Genomic DNA, 13,659 nt, shown 5'->3' with positions numbered 1-13,659 from the left:
GTGATTTATAAGAAAAGAAGTTTCATTGGCTCATGGTTCTTCAGGCTGTACAGGAAGTATAACACCAGAATCTGCTTCTGGGGTGGCCTCAGAAAGTTTACCATCATGGTAGAAGGCTTTGGGGGAGCAGGAGCAAGGGGCGGGGGAGGTGCTACACACTTAAATGACCAGATCTCGTGAGACTCACTATGGTGAGGAAAGCACCAAGCCATGAAGGATCTGCCCCCATGACCCAAACACCTCCCACAAGGCCCCGCCTCCAACACTGGCAATTAGATTTCAACATGAGGTTTGGGCGGGGACAAATAGCCAAACTGTATCAGGTGCATAGCACTGTTTATTAAATGAGTTGTCTTAGGTAATTTGACTTGGACCATGGGACTCATTCAAATTGCATATCTTAACAACTTCAGTACTGGCTGATTTAGCATAATAATCTAGCAAACTATTTCCTTGGTATTTAATTACTTTTTGTCCTGCTTGGGTTAGCAGTTTTATAAACCAGTCACTCTCTTCACTAGAGTTCTGGGAATTAGAAACTCTTACCCAGTCTAAGCAATATAACTCTAAAGTAAATTATCAGAAAGTTGTATTCAAGAGTGCTTGCTAACATCCTTTCCATGAATCCGTTTGAATGTTACTTGCTTCTAAAGAGCTTTCAGAAAATGCCTCGGAATTAAGCAATCAACTGTGAACAAGACTTCATATGGTCATGGTCAAAAATGCAGTTGACAGGAAAATCTGGTTATTTCTGTGGCCTGTAATAATTTAACATAATAACCATAATTGTGACTAATAATATCTACACAACATATTTTAGGAATTTATAGGAATATATAGAATTTTAGGAATCTCCTATAATTTTGGAACACATATTAAAAACATATCCATAAAAAATATAATTTTTTGTGTGTATTGATCTGGTGTCCTAAAACCTTGCTAAACTCATTATTTTCAGTAGGCTTTTTTGGATAGGTTATTAGATTTTCTACATGGATGATCATGTTGTCTTCAAATAAAGGGATAGTTTTACTTCTACCTTTCCAGCCTGGATATTCTTTTTTCTTGCCTGTTTCACTGGCTAAAACTTCCAGCATGATATTGAATAGAACTGATAGGAGCAGACATTTATGTCTTGTTCTGCACTTAGAATTCAGACTTTTATTACTAAGTATTATATTAGATATAAGATTTTTATAGGTTCCCCTTTTCATGTTGAGAAAGTTCCCTATATTTTTGGTTTCTTTCTTGCATTCGTTTCTTTCTACCTGATAGACTTTCTTTGAGTGCAAGTCTGCTGATGTTGAATCCTTTCCACTTTTGCATGTCTGAAAAAGTCTATGATTTACTTTTGTTTTTGAAAAATATTTTTGCTGGGTATAGAATTCTAGGCTGAAATGTTTAAAAAAAAAATCAGTACTTTAAAGATGGGACTCTATTGTCTTCTTATTTACTTTGACTTTCATAGAGAAAAGTCTTGTCTTAGCTTTGTTCTTTTGTACAGAATGCATTTTTTCCCTGATTCCCTTTAAGATTTTACCACTCATTTTAGACAATTCAATTATTATGTACGTTGGTGTAGTTTTCTTAATTTTACTTATGATTAGGGTTGATTTGGCTTCATCAATATGTTGCATCGTAATGTTCAAATTGTGGACAGTTTTTGCATTATTGTTTTTTGGCCCCTTTGGAACTCCAATTATATGTATATGTCTGCTTGAAGTTATCCTGTAGCTTGTTAATGCTGTTTATTTTTCTTAAATGCTTTGTTCTCCCTGTGTTTTCTTATGGATAGTGGCTGTTGCTAGGTTTCTAAGTTCACTAAACTTTCTGCAATGTCTAATCTACACACATGTATTTTTCATCTCACACATTGTAGTTTTCATCTCTAGAAATTCTACTTGGGTGTATGTGATATCTTCAATGTATGTACTTAACCTTTAAACACATGAAATACAGTTATAAAAACGTTTTAATGTCATTTTGTGCTAATTCTAAAATCTGTGTTAATTCTGAGGCAGTTTCACTGGACTGAATTTTCTTCTCATTTTACATTCTACATTTCAACATCATTGCACACTTGGTAATCTATGATTAGAAAACAAGATATTGTGAGTTTTGTGCTGTGGAATGCTGGATTTTTTAACCTCTCTATACATATTCTTGTATTTTATTTTAGGGTTCATCTAAACTACTTAAAAACAGTTTAATCCTTTCAGGTCTTGCTTTTAAGATTCATGAGGTGGAATGAGTGCAGCATATAGTTTAGGGCCAATTATTCCTCACGATAGCCAAGAGCTTTCCAAGTACTCTCCTCAATCCCTTGAAACATGTAGCTTTTCACTCAGGCCAGTGAGGCAGGCACGACTCCAGGTGCTGTATGAGCATGGGGCACCCTCTCCTGCAGGGTGTGGTCTGATGCTTCAGATCTCTGCGATTCTCTCTGCTCAGCTCTGTCTTCTAAAGACCTCTGTCCTGTGAGTCCTCACTTCTCCGTCTCCCCAGGCTCTCACTTTTGTCAGCGCAATGCAGGGAGCCCACTGGGATTTCCCTGCTGCCTTCCTGCTCTGGGACCTGGAGACAATCTCCAGCAGTCCGTTGGGTGATCACAGAGCCCAGCTCACTTATTCCTCATCGCTATGGCTTTACTCCCCTTAGTTGTTGATATCTAGTATCTGGAAATTTGTTTCTTTACATATTTTGTTTAATATATTTTATATAGTCTTTTTGGGGGATGGGGGAGCTTCAGGTGGAAGGGCAAATCTCATTGCTGCTATTTAATCTTCTCTGTATGTAAAAGAGACCCTCCTATTTGTTGGTTTTTCTATCAGTGATTGGCCTTTGTGGAAGAATGATACTTTTTCAGGCACTATCTTGTGGGTAAGGAAGAAATAGTTCTAAAAAGCAAGAATAAAAGGACAAAATGTTTTTGGTACATGTTTTTCTAATCCACTCTGGACTCAGAGGAGTTGGGGTGTATAGCCAAGTGGCTTCACTATATGTTCTACCTCTTAGGAATTGCCTAGTGGTGACTGTTTTTATCCTATCCTGGAAATATGGGATGGAATTTTGCACAGATTTAAGAGGAACAAATCTATTAAGAAAATGATTTTTCTGCCTTATACAGTGTTATAAAGTTGAATGAGCTAATGATTATAAAGCACTTTGAAAGTCGTTGAGTTGAACTCTGTAAAATATTTGAAGAAATTTATCCTGAGTCAAATATGAGTGAGCACAGCCTGTGACACAGCCCTCAGGAGGTCCTGAGAACATGTGCCCAAGGTGGTTGGTGTGCATCTTAGAGAGGCATGAGACATCAATCAAATACATTTAAGAAATACATTGGATAGGTCCAGAAAGGCAGGCCAACTTAAACCCGGGGCTTCCAGACTACAGGTGAATTTAAACATTTTCTGGTTGACAATTGGTTGAGTTTGTCTAAAGACCTGGTATAGAAAGCGAATGTTCAGGTTAAGATAAAGATTGTGGAGACCAAAATTCTTTTGAACTCTTATAGTGACTGCCCTTAGAGACAATAGGTGACAAATGTTTCCTATTCAGATCTTAGTTAATCTCTTTAGAATTGGGAGGGTCTGGAAGAAAAAGATGCAGCTATGTTAATAGAGATTCTTTACAGATGCAAATTTTCCCCCACAAAGAACAGCTTTGCAGGGCCATTTCAGAACATGACAAAGAAACATGATTTGGGGTAAAATGTTTTGATTTTCTTCTTTGTCTCATAATATTATGCCAGAGTCACGTTGGAAAGTAAAACTCATCAGAGGGCATGACTCCCCAGTCCCCTAGATAGGAATTTGGGCAAGAAAAAAACATCAGAGTTTAGTCCTCAGTGTCTTGTACAGACAAGTCTAATAAAAGTGAGATGTAGGCTGGTAAAGGCAGATAACATTTTCTTATTTGATTTACACATTAGCCTGCGTTATTCTATAATTTCCTATAAGACCTTGGCACATCATTCTGAGGAAGAGGCTCTGGACTGCTTCGGGGACAGCACAGATAAAACAGGGTTTAGACATACTAAATCTCTTGTCTCAGGGCCTGTGGCCTGTAATGTTTGAATGAGGAACTGACTCACAGATTTTGCTTCCAATTTCATCTCTCTTACAACCACAGCAGTTTCCAAATTTTAACTTCTTTTCTAAGTTCAGCTACTTATTCTGGGATTTCTCTGTTGCTGTCAACTCCCACATCACGAGCAGAAGGCTCTTTCCAACCTCTGCTCCAGCTGACGTTCTCTCGCCCAGCTTACTTCCCACTTATTATAGTAAACAGGGTCCAGAGCCCCACCTGCCTCCGTCATTGCAAAACAACTGAGCTGGAACATGCATGAGCAAATCTTGGAATTCACTTATTTTGTTAAATTTTATCTCTACGTTTATGGCAGGCAATGAAATGAACTTTACTCTCGGCAATGACAGCAACAAGGGTGCGTGGCTCCATGCAGGGTCTCGGCGATGACAGCAACAAGGGTGCGTGGCTCCATGCAGGGTCTCGGCGATGACAGCAACAAGGGTGCGTGGCTCCATGCAGGGTCTCGGGGATGACAGCAACAAGGGTGCGTGGCTCCATGCAGGGTCTCAGTGACGACAGCAACAAGGGTGCATGGGTCCATGCAGGGTCTCAGCAATGACAGCAACAAGGGTCCATGCAGGGTCTCGGCAATGACAGCAACAAGGGTGCGTGGGTCCGTGCAGGGTCTCCGCAATGACAGCAACAAGGGTGCATGGCTCCATGCAGGGTCAATATCCCACAATCCATCTCTTCCACCCTTGGTTCCTGCACCAGCAGTTCTTAGCCCCTGGTTTGAGGAGTTGAGCCTGGACTTGCAGTGAGAAAGGCAGCAAGATTCTGGCCTTCCAGGCTCATTTTGCAGAGGGTATTCAAAATCCCTGGGCTTCTGTGATTTATCTGCAGTTAATGATCTACTGTACAGGGCAGATACAAAGACCAGAATAAGAAGGTCATGGGAAAACTCATTGCTGGTACTTAATGCCAGGCACTGTTCTAGGCCCTGGAAGAAAAGAGACTAAAAATCTATGTTCTCGTGGAGCTTTTGTTCTAATGCAGCAGTTCTTTATAAACTCCAAAGTTCCAAGTAACTATAGGCAGTAACATTTAATCCAATTAGAGCCATGGGCCTCTCTGTAGTATCACTGAAATCCATAGATCTTCCCCCGAGAAAAACATCCACATATCCACACCTATATTTTCATTTAATCTCAGCAGTTTTAGTTGTTCGAACATTGATTCTACCCTAAAAGCCTCTCCACATCTAACTGCTCTTCTAAATGAGTGAAATAAAATACTAGACAATCAGAGAAATTTCCATCTTTTCCATTTTTCATATCTTCAAAAATTAGAAGCACACCAAAATGCATGTGATAGGAGGCACTTTCAGGATCAAAGATTTAAACTAAATGGGTTCCTTTTAAACCCCTCCTGCTATGGCTCATTTTTTATCCCCCCTCCCTTCCCTGAAGCTTTAAGGCAGTTGCTGGAGGAGTGAGTGTGTTCTTAATAAGTGTCATTGCATGGCTCATGGCTGACCTGTGCTCACGGGAAACTCCACTCAACAGAGGCCATCCGTTTGCTTTCTCTTCTTTTGGCTTTTAATTTTTGCTCATGTAAGATGTGAAGGTTAATTTTATGTGTCAACTTGACTGGGCCATGGGGTGCCCAGATATTTGGTTGAATGCTACTTCTGGGGTATCTGTGAGGATGCTCTGAATGAGATGAACTTTCGAATTGGAACACTGAGTAGAGCAGATGGTCCTCCCCAGTGTGGGTGGGCCTTGTCCAATCAGCTGAAGGCCTGAACAGAACAAAAAGGCTGACCCTCCTCCAAATAAGAGAACTCCTGCCTGATTGCCTTTGAGCTGAGACATCAGCCTTTTTCCTTCTTTGGGGCTGGAATCAAAGTATTGGTTCCTCCAGGGTATTGAGCCTGTCAGCCTCCAGACAAGAACTACACCACCAGCTCCCCTGGGTCAACAGTTTGCTGACTGCAGATCTTAGGGTCTTGTCAGCCTCCCTAATCATGTGATCTGATTCTTCATACTAGATCCCTTTCTCTCTCTCTCTACACACACACACACCCACACCCACACCTACACACACATTCTATTGGTTCTGTTTCTCTGGAGAGCCCTGGGTAATACACAAGGTTTGCCAAGCACTTCTCAAAACCATCCAAAACTGAGTAGAAAATGAAGGACCTGAGGCCTCTTTATGAGGTCATACACTTTAGGGAATCTTGCAAAATTTGGCCTTATCACTAACTTGCAATGACACTGAAAAGAAAGATACTCTAAACTCTTTCCATGATGGCCTTTTGCAAAAGGTTAAGCTTGCTTAATATTGGGAGTCATATTTACATCTGTCATGCTAGCTAGGGTATTTTATAATCACTGAAATTCTTCTGCCCTTTTTGACTAAATAATAAATTCCACAATAATAAGGCGCGCACATGCACACAGCAAGTGAGTGGTGAGCACACAGGCGATGGCAGAGCATCCTCAACTTCGTCTCCATGCTCAAATTCCTGCCTAATGACAAAAATATTGTGCAAATGTCAGTCACATGAATCTGTTTGTGAAAATGCCACGGCCATGTGTGCATCCTCCCAGGACACCACACAGAGGGTGACTCAGGACGAACATGTTTCCCTGCAAAAGACGAATATTGAGAAAACACCCCTGAAGTTAAGCAAATGAGGACAGAATCCTGCTGAAACGCGACATGAATGTTCATGCTTCTTAATCACATATGATGACAGGAAGTAGGTCCAACTGTGTCTAAAACAGCCATCCCCATTCCTGGATCTGGTTGGTGTGGCAGAACCTGTTTTTTTCTATATTATGACTAATAGGATGACAGCTTTTAGGATTTGTGAACAATCAAAGCACCAGGAATCTCTACCAAGTTAAACAAGATGAATGCATACAAGTGGATCCTTGTTGAAGATGTGATGGAAACCCTTTCTTCTCACTGAACGAGGCTGCTGCTCTGCAGGTTCAATAGCCGATGAGACCTTATGAGTGTGAGCAGAGACCGCCCAGCCCAGGTTCTGCAGGGAACAGAGATGGCTGCAGCCACCCCCAGAGGACCTCTCAACCGACCCCTGTGTATGGGAGTGACAGCACACCCCCTGCCCCACCCCCGGGGGCCCTGGGACACACGAGCTCCCACACCGGAGAGAAGGGTATTGGCTTGTTCATAAGAGGAAGAGGCTGCTCCCTTGCTAACAACAGGCACAGGGTCCAGTCACGGGAAATGCCCTTAATCTCTCTTCACTCTGGCTTATTCTTCCATCCCTGTGTTCCCTGTATTCTCCCAATTCAAGAACCTTCTAGAAATGGGGCCACCCCAAGCCCAGCCCTCCCCTTCTGCAAGGGTCCCTCCTGACCAGGCCGGATGTAGGTTTTCAGCCCAGCCCCAACACCTCCTGGTCCTGGGGCAACGCTTCTGCACACCCACAACTCCATGCATGAGCCCACCTTGGATTTTCTCTCTTGAACTTGGCATCCTCACTAAGCCTGGACCCTTTTAGAACCTGTGCTGGCTCCTGCAAGGCCCTGGCCCCCAGCCAGGCCTATTTCTCACTCCCTTCGTCAGAGGAGCAGGATTGGATTCCTGGTCTCTCCCCAGATGTTGCTGCCAGGGCCCAGGTGACCTCAAGATTCTACTGTGGCCCCAACGTCCTCCATTGCACAGTAGCCTTGTAGAATTAAAGAACCCAACACCAGGGTTTGCCTCCAGGAAGCCTGTGTGCATTGGAGCCAGGTTGCCATGGGGCGTGGGCACCTGCCTTTCTGTCTCTATGGCCAGGCCAGTGTCTCCAGCTTCATCTGTTCAATTTCAGCTGCTCCTCCTCTCCCCGTCCACCTGGTCTCCTCCTTCTTCCATGGCCTGTTTAGCTGAGGCCTTGTGTGTGGCCCCTGAGCCCACACTGTTATGAGGCAACATCACAGAGTGACCACGGCTCAGAGACAGGAGGTGGGGAGCCAGGAGAGGCCCAGGTGGTGGGGAGACACTGCCCGGTGCCTTATGAGAACTCAGTCCTTCCCGAGGGCGCTGGCTGCTCCCCTGCTTCCGACAGACGAGCTCATCTTGAGAATCGCTCCCCTGTCCCTGCTGCTTTTCAACCCACTATCTGCATCCACGGGGCCACAGGCACCTGTCTGGGTTCCAAGACTCTTCCTTTGGGTGCCTTCACACTCTGCCCTAAATGCCATCCCAAGCCAGGATTAGCGCCTCCCCTCAAACGGGGGCTAATGCTATGTGTGTGGGCACTGCACCTAAAGTTCTGATTCCTGCCACTTCTTAGACGGGGGTTTCCCTGCACTTCCTTCCTCAAGTGGGGGATCTCAGGGACACATCTGAAAATGGGCTTCTAGCCCTCCTATTTCTCCAAGGTCCATGCTGTGTTTTCCGTGTCATGCTGGGCCCTCAACCTGGCACCTTCACTAGTATTTCCAAGAACTCTGAGTATCCCAGTGATGTTTGGGCACAGGCACAGAGCTGGTGCAGGCCCAGCAGATGCCAGCAGGCTCTGCTGCCCTTGGCCTGAGCACATTACTTAGCTTCTTTGATTCTCAGTCTCTGTAAAATGCGGCCAATGATGCTCACTGCTTGTGAGGATCAGAGGAGATGCATTGAACGGAGGGCCCACACATGGCGGGCATTTATCCCTGTGGATGGCGTCTATCCCTGTGGATGTCATCAATCCCTGTGGATACAAAAAGTAGGTCCAGACCTACCCCTTCTCTTTTTGCTGTCAAGGACTCACCCACCAGCAGGCTGGGGTTCCCACCTGCATCTACCCCTCAGCCTCTGTTTGGGTACCTTGGATCCGTCTCTGACGTTTCTCTTTCCTCTGAGCACCGACTGCTCCCTGCGTGCAGAGAGGCCTGGACCTGTGCTCCTGTGCCCATCCCTGTGAAACAACTCAGTGTTCACAGCACAGGACCAGGCCCTCTGCTCCCTCCGCCATCCTCAGAGCCCCTGCCCCGCTCTCTCCCACCATGCTGAGCAGCTGCCTTCTGGGGCCCACCAGGAGTGGGGATTCTGAACCTGTGACAGTGAAAGCTCTGCAGAGCCAGCAATGCTCACAGGAGATTTCCAGTAGCAGAAGCCGTCCTTCTCAATTCCAGAAAGTAGGAGCTCAGCTCTGTTCCTTAGATTTGAGATTGACGTCTCAGATAAAGAACTCTGTAAGAAGCAGCCTCGAAACTCATCATTGCACTGCATTCTCCCTCCACAAAAGCAGGGTGCTGTGTGCTATGTTCGCAGCCGGCACCTGCTCAGGGTGCTGTGCGCTAGGTTCACGGCCTGCACCTGCTCTGGGTGCTGTGCGCTATGTTCGCAGCCGGTGCCTGCTCAGGGTGCTGTGTGCTACGTTCGCAGCCGGTGCCTGCTCAGGGTGCTGTGTGCTATGTTCGCAGCTAGTTCATGCTCATTGACTAGCAGAGTCCTGGGTTTATGGTATTTAGTAAATTTATGATTGACTTAACAAATGAACAAAGATATTAATTCATTCATTTCTGTGTGAAAACCAGAGTTTCTTCTCCTCTGAAGGCATGTGGTGAGCACCAGTCAGATTCTGGTCAGACCAGCTTGGCCACTTTCCATCTCTCTCAGCTAATCACCAACACCTGGGCTCACAGCCAAGCTCGGGCCCTTCCGCCAAGAGGCTCATGCCCTCAGCCAGTGTCCGTCGCTGGCTCTGTGCTGCGCTCTGCTCTGGGTGGGGGATGCAGAGCAACCGAGAGAGGAAGGTTGGGTGCTGGTCCCCGAGATTCTCTTCTAGAGGCGCTCATGCTGGTGGCAAGAAGCCGGATGTGTGTGGTAGATGGCCAGCAAGCTGACCTCAGAGACAGCCAGCTGACAGATGCTAAGGAGAAAGTGAAATGACCCAGAAAGGGACTGGGATGCAGGGTGGGAGATTTGGGGCCGGTGGTCAGAGAAGACCCTTGGAGGAGGATTTGGGCCTGGGGTCTGGGTGACTAAAGACCCAGCCTCTGAGGATGTGATGGGAGAAGGACAGTGAGCTCAAGGACGGCGTCTGAGGCACAGAAAGGCAGCTGGGAGGGAGGGGAAGCCTGGAAGGGGCAGGGCCAGACTGTGGGAGGAAGCTGTGAGAGCTGGCTCTTACTAAGTGCACTGGGAGGCCCCTGGGGGCTTTTTCCAGTGGGGTCTCCGTCACAGATGTCCCTGTGGTTGCTATGTGGGGAAGGGCTGGCAGGAGGGTGGGTGCAGGGACGGAGGACTGGGATGTCTGGCACTAGTGAGCCACTGACCTCTCTCTGCTATTAGGCTGGGATCTGTTCTGAGCACTCTGTGGGACATAGCCTCAGCTCCCTAGGAGAGGGCCCCAGGCTCGTCCCCATTTTATTATGATTGTGCTGGTCAGAAGGTGACCAGGTGGCTTCCTGGGGACCCTGAGTGAGGATGTCCACTGACCACTCGCATGGCCGGGAGCCAGAGGGAGAAGATGGTGGAAGCCTGGTTTTGCAGTAGTGGCTGCGGGGGCAGGAGGCTCGGAGGGGCCTGGTGGAATGGCCGCGGGTGCAGGAGGATTGGAGGGGCCTGGTGGAACCCTGGATTTGCAGTAGTGGCTACGGGGGCAGGAGGCTTGGAGGGGCCTGGTGGAACCCTGGCTTTGCAGTAGTGGCCGCGGGTGCAGGAGGATTGGAGGGGCCTGGTGGAACCCTCGGTTTGCAGTAGTGGCCACGCGTGCAGGAGGCTCGGAGAGGCCTGGTGGAACCCTGGCTTTGCAGTAATGGCCGCGGGTGCAGGAGGTACAGAGGGGGCCTGGGCCAGGGCTGCACTCTTGGGACTTGCAGGTGGATTGGACCCCAGTTTCAGGGAGGGATAAGAATCAGAGGTGACACAGAAGTCTTGCCTTGTGGAGCCTAGTGATCAGGACACTTGCTGGTTTGGGGGAGGTTGGGATGGGGCGGCCTCTGTTCCTGGGGAGCGGGGAGGAGTTTTACATCTGATGGGCGTATTTCAGTGGAAGCCAGATGGATGAGTCTAAAGCCTGGGCGATCCCTCGCTAGAGATGATGTTTAAATCCATGGGCAGGAGACAGGTGAGGCCACTGGAAAGAGGGAGGCGGGGAGGGGCAGACGGAGCCCCAGGGCGTGGACCTCCGGCTGGAGCTGAACCACAGGTGTGGTGAGGGAGAGGGCTCCCTTCTGCCCCGGAAACTACTGCCCCTGAACCATGGTTTCCATTGTCCGATTGTGCGTGGGCTGCGTCAGAAACAGCAAATCCTGGTGTGGCTCTGTCCCTTTCACAGTGACACGGGGAGGTTGAAAAGCAAGCGGACACATTGAATGTGCAGAGGCCTGAGCTGAAGAAAAGAGCACAGTCTGGGGACCAGGGCCAGGCACACTCATCACAGCCCTTCTGACTCAGAGGTTTTTATATCACCTCCCCTTGCTCTTCTCTCTGGCCTGAACCTGCTTCCTAAGCACCCCAAGGTGATCTGGGGATACTTGCCGGATGGGCGCTGCTTGGTGCAAGAGGCCTAGCTTTCAGCCTGTCTCAGCTTTTGATATGCCTTCCTCACTGAGCTTCATCAGTTCTAGCTTTCGATTTGCAGTGAGAAATCAAACTCTCCCTTTCACTTGAACTCTCAGAGGCCATTGTAGGTTATTAATTGGCTTAATTTCAATATTGTTGCATCTCAGGGAATAGGGAGGCCTGAAGAGAGGGAGAGAGATGGAACGGCCGTTGGTGGGGAAGTGAGAGCACACACAATCCTCATGGATTTTGTTTGCCATCTTACATGGGTGCAACTGTTGATGGTCCCAGACAATTAAGATAGTTAACACTGAAGTCACTGATCACAGATCACCAGCACAGACAGAATAATAATAAAAAATGTGAAATAGCGTAAGAATTACAAAGCGTGACACAGAGCCACGAAGTGACTCTGGAGAAATGACGCCTGCAGACTTGCCACAGACCTTCAGTTTGTAAAGACGCAGTATCCATGCAGATGCATTGCCTGAAACTTCCATTATTCCAGAAGTTTCTAAAGTGGTCATGCAGTCCCAAGGATCCCCCGTTACAGTGGGAGTCCCTAAAAGAGATAGAACACTCCGAGCCCTGTGATTAGACAGGCTCTGAGTCCAGGGAGCAGATGCCTGCGGTGCTGATAACATAGGGAGGAGGGAAGGCAGGCAGAGGACAGCGATTTGAGAATGGTGTGAGAAGGACTGTGGGCTGTGTGCACAGCCCTGGCCGTGAGCATTCCCGTCAGTGACCAGTGCTGCAGAGGAGACAGCCAGCAAACTCGCATCTGTGGCAGCCCTGGAGGCAAGGTCAATGTGTGTGATGAAGGGGCAAAAGGTCTCAGTAGGTGGAAAAGGCGGCCCAAGCTAGTCGTCCAAATGGCCCATGCAGAACAGGAGGAAGCTTGCCTTCCAGGGGCACCAGACTGGGCCAGATCAAAGTCTCCACAATCTGGAAACCAAACTCCCCAAATGGAGGGCAGGTGAATGTAGGGGCTGAGAGGCAAAGAGGGGAAGCGAGGGAGACATTCAGTGTCGGGAACACCGGCACTTCCAGTCCAGCAGGGAAACAGGCATGATCCAGGAAATAAGGGGCTCTTGGGATAGGGAGGATGAATTGGGTGTCCAGAAGCTCAGTGCAAGAGGATGAAGTGACACACATCCACCTGCTCAAGCTGACCTCCACTCCAGGCATGACCTCCACTCCAGGGATGACCTCCCTCCACTCCAGGCATGACCTCCCTCCACTCCAGGGATGACCTCCCTCCACTCCAGGCATGACCTCCCTCCACTCCAGGCATGACCTCCCTCCACTCCAGGGATGACCTCCCTCCACTCCAGGGATGACCTCCCTCCACTCCAGGGATGACCTCCACTCCAGGGCAGGGGATAGGGCGAGGGGGCTTGGGCTATGCCCACAGGAAGCCTGGGCCATGAACGCAGCCCCTGGGCCTCCTGATGTGGAGCGCATGGGCTCAGGTCCATGCTGGGTTTACAAGGGGAGTGATGGCTGGGCAGGTGAAGAAGGGGGTCACACAAATGTCCAAGAAGGCCCTGCCACTGCCTTGGAATGTTCGCACAACACCTGGGAAAGGGAATCTGTGGTTTCCAGGACATAATTAGAATTTATGCACAACAGAAATGAGCAGAAGATTCCTGCTCACCCCTTACGGCTGCCTGTGAGGCAGGAGGCTCCAGTCACACAAGACACAGAGCATCAGCTGGTGACCAGAGTTCCACGAGGCTTAGTGGGAATTCAATTAGGCAGCAGGCCGGGCTACATAGGAGCCCCAAAGGGCAGGGACCTGTTTATGCCTCATGTGTATACTGTGCTGTTTGTAGTGTCTGGGATGTGTTAGGTGCCACAGATGCTCAATGAGTATTTTTTGAATAAATGGTTGAGCAAACGGAGCCTTAAACAAATCGACAAACTGGCCCCCATTCCTTTTCCTGTGTATGCTCCAAGTCAGTGCAGCTTGGGTGGAATCAAAGCCAGAGGGACTGGCCTCAGCCATGGCCCTGGGAATTCTGGGCCCCTCTCCAGGGAAGGATCCTGGTCCCGAGGACCCTAGGGGTCGACAAGGCAAGGCCAGAGCCAGGACCTTTGATTTCTCCT

The sequence above is a fragment of the Hylobates moloch genome, unplaced genomic scaffold, assembly GCF_009828535.3.
Source record: "Hylobates moloch isolate HMO894 unplaced genomic scaffold, HMol_V3 SCAFFOLD_2, whole genome shotgun sequence".
Classification (NCBI taxonomy): Eukaryota; Metazoa; Chordata; class Mammalia; order Primates; family Hylobatidae; genus Hylobates; species Hylobates moloch.
This window is presented reverse-complemented; position numbering follows the sequence as displayed.